A 10320-nucleotide genomic window follows, 5' to 3' on the forward strand; every position below is an offset into this window, starting at 1 on the left:
TGCATACCAATGGTACTTGCGTTGTCAGGATTCACAACCCCCCCCCCCCCAAACAACAACACTTAAGACGGTCCAGTTACCGGAGCGATTGCGCAGGCGAAACGTGGGAATACAGCGATATCTGGCTTTCTGGATCATAACCGGGGTTTGCCATTTGCCTCCGGTAACCTGGACTAACCACAACACAAACAGACCGCGACCAAAGACAAAACATACTATGCAGATAAGTCCAATAAACATCTATGGATTCATTTATCTGTTGTCTGTGTGTGTTTATAAAGGGGATTTGGAGAAAAGATGCGATAATGGGGTGAATATGTGTGTGTTATGTATGCTACTGAAGCGTTAACCTGACCCTCGTGTGCACCCAAGGGTAAGAAACAATAAACCAGGTGGATAATGAAATGTGCGTGTAAAATGTAGTGCTGCCGCGATCGTGACAGAGCCCTCTGTCACACACATAAAAACAAAATACTACTGTTATTGTGTCACGAAATGTTGTTTTAAGAGTATTTCAGGCGAGAATGTAGTTGTTAAAGCTCAAATCTGTGGATAAATCAGATAGATTAAGTTGGTAAACATATTTGGCGTGCTTTCTTTCGTATTTTTGTGTATTACCTCTGTATGTCTGCACTATGTCTGTACTTTCCTCCTGTTCTGGAGAGTTGATAAATAAAACTCTTCACCACTCACATTATCTCCAGGGTTGCCAACTCTCATGCATTTGGCGTGATTCTCACGCTTTCAGGATCTGTCTCACGCTCTCACACTGCCCAACTTAATCTCACGCCAAACTGCCAAACCTGCTTTTGATATTAAACAAAGTCTAAGCTTTTAGATTTTTTTTTTTTTTTAATGCGAAATTCAAACAATAAATAGCGTTTTGGCGCTAATATAGCATAACAGTTAAAGCCAGAGTGTTGAAAAGCGGAGTTGCGACATGCTCTCTCATCTCGCGGATGCGCGCGCAGTCACGAGCTTCACGAGCTCTCAATACTTCTATCGCTGTGTCAATACATGTGAATGGCTTGATACACCACAACTCCACTTTACAGGTGTTTGCAGCAAGTTTTGGTAAACAGTACAGCATAGTGTGCATTGATTATTACATCAACCATACAGGATCGTTTTATAATGGAGAGTGATGGAGATGCAACAATGTTAACATTAATGTTTTTTTTATTGTATTTAACCCTCAGGTATTCCTTACTAATTGGTCACACTCATACTCATTGATGGTCAAATGTGACCATACACCTTAACTATTTTTCAATTGAATGAATGTTCTATATTTTAGTTCAATAATATTTTTTGAATATTTTAAGATATTTTGGTACTAAATACTATTTGTGCAATAATTATGGTCCATTAATGACCACTTAAAATATTTTTCTTCTAATATTTTTCTTATTTATATTACAATTAGTATAGTAATTAAGGTTAAATTAGAGAATTCTTATTCAAAGAGGCAAATTAGAGTCATTTTGTGGCTTGAAAAAAAAATATTTCCATTTGTAATGCCATTACCCACTATAGGTGCCTTTATGGCTCTTTAATCAATATACATGTAGCTAATCTAGTTGCTCAAAAAAGTATTGCAGTTTTGCATTTTAATAAATATTTAGATATGATCAAACACTAGATTTCTTTAAATGTGAAATTTTAAAATGTTAATAACGTACATATACTTATTTCCTTATATGTACAGCAGGCTATGAATTGATACTGAAATCTATATACGATATAATCGTACGGTAATTGGTTGGCACCCCCCAAAAGAAAAGAAAATCTCACTCCAACCTGATCTCAAAAGTTGGCAACCCAGTATCTCCACATTTTCTCCACATTTTAGTAAGAGATATAAGATTGTGTTACATGTTTACTTACATCATAATAAATAAATAAAGTGTGTGAAAGGTTTGATACACCATTGTGTTGTGTGTGATGGTCCATCAGCAGCTGCAGTATCTCTCAGCTGTATCAGTGCAGTCACTGTGACGTCTGACTGACACAGGTTTTTGTACGACTCTTTATCACTGTGTGAACACATAACTATCGTGATAACTCTGACAGTAATAATCTCCTGTATCTTCAGTCTGGACTCCACTGATGCTCAGAGTGAAATCAGTTTTGGTTCCACTGCCACTGAATCTAGATGGAGTGTTAGAAACTATTTGGTTTGCATATATGAGGAGTTTAGGAGCTTCTCCAGGTTTCTGTAAGTACCAGGACATACAAGTATATGAACCTGGACAGGCATTGCTCACTATTGAGTTTGTTTTGCAGTTTATAGTCACTGATTCTCCAATCTGAACCATTTTTACAGAAGGAGTCTGAATCACAGTCACCTGTCCACTGAAACCTGTGAGAAATACAGAGAGTTAGAAAAAGCAATGTGTAGCATTCACTGTTGATATTATAATATTTTAATTTAACAATATCTTTGAAACATTTACCTTGAATAAAGAGTGAAATGGTCCAGATGAAGATGTTGATGGTGTTCATTGTTGTTCTTGTGTCTTGTGTGATGATGAAGATTGTGTTCTGTTCTGCTCTCAGTCATGAAGTGTTAAACTCACAGCACTATAAACACTCTCAGACTGAAGCATGTGCTGACAATGCAAAGAAGTGGGCAGGATTTACAACAGCTTGTGCTCAGAACAAACTCACACACACTAGAGTTACACAATGATCATTACATTCTGACTCATGTTATTTGAGTTAGTTCAGTAGTTTTATTTGTATTGTGACTCCTGAGACACTGAGGATGTGCAGATGAACGTCCATCTCTGTGTCCATATTCAGTCATGTGACCATCATCACTGCTACACTTCCACTAGATGAAGCGCCATCACTAAAGTCAGATCATGAATCATGAGTCTGTTCAGAAAGTATCAGGACTGATTGTGAATCTCTAATCAGAGTTGATGGTGTCACTCCATCTATCATGAAGCCTCATGTGTGTCTGAAATCATCAGATGGAGAAGAAACAGGCTGTTAAAGATGAGAGGATTTTAAAGAATTTAATAATTGGACCAAAAACCTCTGCACGTAGTAACCTAGAATAACTGATGGCTGCTCTGTCAAGTCCTCATCGTCAGTGAGGAACCTGGGTGTGCTCTTTGATACCACAACATTTTTCATTTGAAAGCCTCATTTCTAGTAAAACCACATTCATACTATGACACATGCTCTCAGACAGTTACTTCATGCGTTCATGACCTCAAGGCTAGATTATTGAGTAGTTGCCCTGCACACTTAACCTTCATCCTTACTTCGGGTCATTTTGACCAGAAATCAATTTTTGATTTTGATTTTTAATTGAGTGTTCATTTCCATCCTTTGTAAATATATATATATATATATATATATATATATATATATATATATATATATATATATATATATATATATATATATATATATATATATATATTCTTAGATCATTTGATTTTAAGTGGCACTTTTAAAAAATGGTACGTTTACTTTCAGTTGTGAAATTTTCACTCTTGATTTTTAGATGCTTAGTTTTATCTTCGGTCATTGACTTTAGTTTGTTTTTGTGGTGTGGCTGCAGGTCTGATGGTTACTTAAGAACCCTCAGGTCAGCACATAATACATAACCATCACACAGTTATACTACATCAATGTAACTGAAATAAAGTGGGAAATGTAATAATGCCATGTATCGTGATAATTCCTTAGATGATGGAGAACCCTGCCAGGACACCAGCCATGATCCAGTTCAGAAGGGGAACCTATTCTGAAAGAAATGTGGGATTCATTTCACAAACACATCCAGCTACAAAAGACATGAGAGACAACAGCATGGCCGGCAGGAACCAATGATATGCAGTGATTTTGTGAATGTAATATATGTGACAACAGAAGAATCCCATGGGTTGAAACTACCTGTGCATGTGCAAAAGTCTTCAGTTATGAAATATTTAGCCTGTGAAGTGGAGACATGGATTTCATGAGCATATCTGCAAACAGTGGAAACCCAGGGAAAGAATATCTTCACTTAGAAAAGACCAAGACAGCAACATCATATAGAAGCACTGAGCCATGAGTCCTTGCAGGAGATGCTGGAAAAAGGACTTTGTTCAAAATCAAGACAAGAAGAATGCACAGCATTAAACCAGAAGGCTTTCTCTGAGGATGTTGACTGTGTCTTTCCTGTTTTCTGGGTTGAGCAAGGCATCTCTGAGTGATATATACATATATATACTTTTCTGTGTATACAGGCCAAAAGGACAATTTGTGTAAGCTCTGAAGAACTCTCTGCACCTTTGATAGTAAAATTGGTAAATAGCACTGCAGGTGCAGAGGTACAAAACACCGGATCAGTTGTGTCCATAGATACTTATCCATGTGGTGGCTTTTCCAAGAGCATCCCCAGCTGCTACAAAATACAGTGGACACCTCATATGAGGAAACTGAAGATGTAGAGGAGAAGATCAATTCCCCCGATGACATCCACCAAATATTCTGAACATTCACGTAGTGGCATCATCACACAGACCAACTACTTCTGGAGTTCAACAATAATCCCAGAGGACCTTCCAGTGGATTTAACCACAGCAAATACGCCCATTCCTGAACAATCTGACCCACTAGAAGTACAGTGACAATACTGTCCTGGGACATCTCCTCCAGATCTTGAAAACAAAATACATATTGTGCAAGGTGCCAAACCCTAACCCTAACAGAAGGAGAGCCGTCTGTTCGTTCACACACATCTAGCGGACTGGCAGCTGCCTAAAGTCCTTGTTTGGGTTGGGCAACAGTGGAGCGTTGAAAGACCCTCATCCAGAGCTTTCAGATCAGGATCTTTTCTGGGGAGCGGATCAGTATGACTTTGCCATCACGCTGCGTGCCGGAGACATCCAGTGCTTCTGGCACTTTCTCACTATGGTGATTTGGCACACAGTCCTGCAGTGTGACTTCTCTTACGACGACCATCAAATTGTCTTCATTTTTCAAGACAAACCATGACCAAAATGAGTGATAGAGATTTCTTTGTAGCCACCATTTCAATCCAGCTCAGAGTCCTGTGAATCCAGACATACTTCTTGTGTCACATTCTGTTTTTCATCTACTATATAGTAGAGAAGTGTGTGATTTCAGATGCAGCCACAGTCTTAAAGGAAAGGTGTGTAGATCTCAGTGATGTAAAGACATGTGACCCTCTAGTGGTGAAGTGTGGAAGTGCAATTAAAGCGATTGACTTTCCTACAGTAAATAATATAGATAATATTGTAGTGGAAAGTTTTGCAGGGACAAGCACCACTCACATTTTCTTCACATTATAGTAAGAGATATAAGATTGTGTTACATGTTTACTTACATCATAATAAATAAATAAAGTGTGTGAAAGGTTTGATACACCATTGTGTTGTGTGTGATGGTCCATCAGCAGCTGCAGTATCTCTCAGCTGTATCAGTGCAGTCACTGTGACGTCTGACTGACACAGGTTTTTGTACGACTCTTTATCACTGTGTGAACACCCACTGACTGTTGATCACATGTAAACTCAGACAGTAATAATCTCCTGTATCTTCAGTCTGGACTCCACTGATGCTCAGAGTGAAATCACTGCCAGATCCACTGCCACTGAATCTAGATGGAGTTCCAGACTGGAGGCTGTTTATATAATAAATCAGGAGTTTAGGAGCTTCTCCAGGTTTCTGCTGATACCAGGCTAAGTAGCTGCTTAATATTCCTACATCTATATGACACTCTATTGAAGCTGTTTGACCCTGTTGGACAGTTTTAACTTCAGGTTGAGTCAGCGTGACTCCTCTGGATCCTGAAGAAGAGAAAATAAAATCAATCAGTGTTTAAAACTACTATCATCATATACTTTTACAAGAACACCAAAACCAGAGTCAACATGTTTGTCTCACCTTGAATAAAGAGTGAAATGGTCCAGATGAAGATGTTGATGGTGTTCATTGTTGTTCTTGTGTCTTGTGTGATGATGAAGATTGTGTTCTGTTCTGCTCTCAGTCATGAAGTGTTAAACTCACAGCACTATAAACACTCTCAGACTGAAGCATGTGCTGACAATGCAAAGAAGTGGGCAGGATTTACAACAGCTTGTGCTCAGAACAAACTCACACACACTAGACATAGACGATTTTACTTTCAGAATAATGTTGTTCATCTATTTAGTAGTTAATTATACACATTGATTAATTGTGAAATATGTTTTGTTTATGTTTTGCAGACACTAGAGTCTGTCATGAGTGTAGATCATTTTAAAATCATGTTAACAGAAATTAAGAACTAAATATCAGTTTTATTATATTTTGAGTAAACCAGAAAAAAAAGTCCATTATGGTCTTAGGAATCAATGTTGACGTGTTGCTGTCTGGGAAATATTGTAATGTTGTCTATTTCTCCCACATTTTCTGAAGTTCATCAGGACTCATAATCAGATCATATGAGAGTAGATTAAACAATGAGCATCTGAAATGTTCAGAATTATTGATTATTTATTAGTTTTTTCTGTGAATCCTGAAGATTGAGCTGCATATGAAGAACAGAAGCATCATTATGAGAAACTCCACAACATCATCCATAATCAAAGAGGTCAAAGGTCACCTCAGAGGTCACAGCTCATCAAATATATTTCTTTAAACAGTGTTATATCAGAAATCATTGAGTCAATCTGAATGAGTGAGTGTTGAGAAGAGCTGAGGAGCTTCTAATATCAGTGTGTTGAAGTGTTGTTTCTCTCTCTCTGCTGGAGTGTGTGTTCACTCGAGTGGAATAGAGGTTTTTGTACGAGCGTTTCATTAGATTGTATCACTGTGGTGGACATTCGGTGGAGGAACCAAACTGGTGATCGGTAAGTCTGTCTATTTAATTACCTAATAAAAAAATACAGTTTAGATTTCAGAAAGTGTTTTACAGTTGAAACAAGAACAACATTTATTAATGATAATGATTATTAGATATTGTGCTGAAACTTTACTTGAAGCCTTTATGTATAATGCATTATAAAGATATTCATAATGTAGATTATAATGCCTTATATCTTTTCATTAATAACTGTAACCAAAGTTAAAATGCATTATAATATTTGCTAATTCCTTGTTGCATCTGAAATTGGTTGTTTGTCGTGAGTTTTAATGTATTATAATTTCTAAAGGTGTAACAATGAATAGATAATATTATAATGTGTTATAACTGTGGTTACAATTATTCATGAGATCATACATGCATTATAATGTGTATAACAATTCATAATTAATGCATTCAAATACTTTTATAATGCATTGTGTATAAAGGCTTTAAGTGTTACTGATATTGCTTAATAATTATTGAATCTAAATCAATGATATTGTCATGTTTATACATTCAGAAGAACGGCATTATTCCTTTCAACAACAAAATCTAAACATATTTCCATAAAGCGTCTCACTATGAGTTTATTGAGTTTATTACATGTTTGTTTTCCTTCATTTATTTCTACACTGAGTTCATATATAGTTCATCTTTTATTGTAGATATCATACATGGAGAAAAGAGATTTGACATCAGAATGTAAATGTTGTACTTTCTGTAGTTCAGTCAATGATACTGAATCTCTTTTGCTCATGTTGTGATTATAATTAATTGCTTTATAATACAAACACAATTTATATGTGACTTTTCATTTTGAGTTGAATATCTCAGTAAAATGAAAGAACTTTATGTTCAGAGTTAAAAACTGCTGTGATGAAATCAGTCGGTGTATTACAATGTTGAGTTTGATTGATGAGGTTTGATGTAAATGTATATAGTGATTGTGTAGTTTGTATATTGTATATATATCAGCTGTAGTGATGTTGAAGGACATGAAGGATCAGATTGTGATTGTGATTTGTCCTGCTGTTGAAATGCTGTGAATGAAAGTGCAGTGTGTTTTCTTTGTGTTTGTGAATGTGTTGTGTTTGTCTCCTGCAGCTGGTCCCACAGTGAAGCCCTCAGTGTCTCTGCTGCCGCCCTCTTCTCTGCAGATCTCTGGAGGCTCAGCCGCACTGCTCTGCCTGCTCAGCTCTTACTCTCCACAGGGGGCGCTGGTGAGCTGGACACTGGACGGGTCAGAGGTCACCGAGGGGGTTCTGACCAGCGCAGAGAGCCAGCAGAACGGCCGCTACAGCCGCAGTAGCGTCCTGACCCTCAGCAAAGCACGCTGGGAAGCGGGAGAGGTGTACGTCTGCAGAGTAACACATGATGGAGCTCCTCATGAGGTCTCGTTCCACAAGAGCTCTGAGTGCTGATGTTTCTCTCCTGAAGATGAGCCGTATCTGAGTGTCCTGTGTCAGGCAGGATTCACATGAGTCTAGTGCTGCAGCTGTAGTGATTTACAACTCAATACTGAAAGAGAGCTCGCATGTGTCAAAGCACTGTGTGATCTTTCAATCTGCTGTGTTTGCTGCAACATTCAATAAAGCTTCTCAACAAGTTCACTTTGTGTCTGACAACATCATTCAACTAACAGATGAAGATGCAGGTGCTTTTCAGAAGGTTGATCAGTAGCAGTAAATCAGTCAAATAAAGCTCTTGGGGTTTGAACATGGTCTCTGGAGACAGAGCTGCTCTATTCTGAGAGGATCACAATCACTCCACCCTGACAATGCAAATGGGATTTTCAGTCTCACTCTTTGATTGGTTACAGGATCTGGACTGGAACAGACCACTTTCACTTCTGCTTCACATTTACATTTACAGAAGGTGCTGAACTTTAATATAGAAAAATATAATAAAGATCATAATAATCAAGAATGAGCCGTTGTGACAGTAATTGTGTAAGAATGTAAATCTTTCTGTGGGTCAAATGGAAAGCATCTCGTCCAGACAGCAGAAGTGACTGAATGCAGTCTGTTCAGTTTGATTGACAGGGATCATATATTACACTAAAACATGATGATCATATTAAAACACTGACTCATTCTCTTCATAAACATAGATTGATGTTGATTGTAATGATATCGGGCCATATTTTAACGATCTGAAGCGCAAGTAACTTTGTGGGCGGGTCTCGGCGCTGTTGCTATTCTCCCGGCGGGATAAATGGCTCTTGCGCCCGGCGCAAATCTAAAATGGGTTGGTCTGAAGTAGCTTCATTATTCATAGGTGTGGTTTGGGCGTAACGTGAATAAACCAATCCGAGCGTCATCCAACATTCCCTGTAAAAGCAGGTGCGCAAGTTCCATTATGGATTGCTATTATTATGGCGTATTTACCAGGCGCACGCCAGGAGCGGTTCACAACCGAGGAGACTGATGTGCTTGTAAGAGCAGTGAAAGACAGAGAAGTGAAGTTGTAATGTTGTACATTATGGTAAAGGTGATTTCACAGTCTTTTTTTTTTCAGTCTTTCAGTTTTTTCAGTTTTTCAGTCGATTTTTTTTCCTGGTTCTTGACGGACAAACCAATTTGTCAGATGTCCTTATATACATATATGTCTTGCCACTATTGGGCAAACAGGTCTTATCCTTAATTATTACAATTAGCCTGAATCATTTGTAAGCTAGATTTATGCCTATTTTTTCACATCTTCGTGGCACACCACAATGATTTCCGTCATCTCATGTGTTAATATTTTTTTAGTGTAACAATTTATGATTTGCAAAAATAACTGTTGCATCTGTGTAGGTTACATGAGCAAAGTGTATGCGCGTTGTGCACGCTATACATTATGGTCAAGCATGCGCCCTTAAAATAGCATAATGAACAACGCGCAACACGCCACTGACTTTAGACTAGGTTTTTTCTGGTCAGTGGCGCAATTGTTTAATGGAACAGCAAAATAGCACCAGGGATTGTTTGCGCCGGAACACGCCTCCTTTTTTGCGCTGAACCGCCCAGGGAGCGCAAGTTCATTCACTAGTTTAGCGACGTGCTTCTGTGGAGGGAAAAGCGCGCTTTGCGCGGGTGCTAAATAGGAATGACACATGCGTCGGTGTACAAAGTCAATTGCGCTGGGTGCAAGATAGGGCCCATAGTGTTATTAGTGTGTGTGCTGTGATCAGTGTTGTGTATGAGGCGCCACGTAGGATTTAAATCAAACTTCGCTTATCAATACATACATAACACACGTGCATATACACCTATAAATTACTCGTATATACATGTATACTATTGGATGTTCAAAATACATATATGAAATACACGTGCACACTAATATGAAATCCACACCAATGCATATTATGTTAGTAATGAATGCATACACACTCGTGAATAACTTGCATATATATATAAACTTGACGCACGCATAGACCTATAAATGCTCGCATATACATATAAACTTCCATGCATATACAC

This window comes from Gobio gobio, assembly GCF_949357685.1.
Source record: "Gobio gobio genome assembly, chromosome: 25".
Taxonomy (NCBI): domain Eukaryota; kingdom Metazoa; phylum Chordata; class Actinopteri; order Cypriniformes; family Gobionidae; genus Gobio; species Gobio gobio.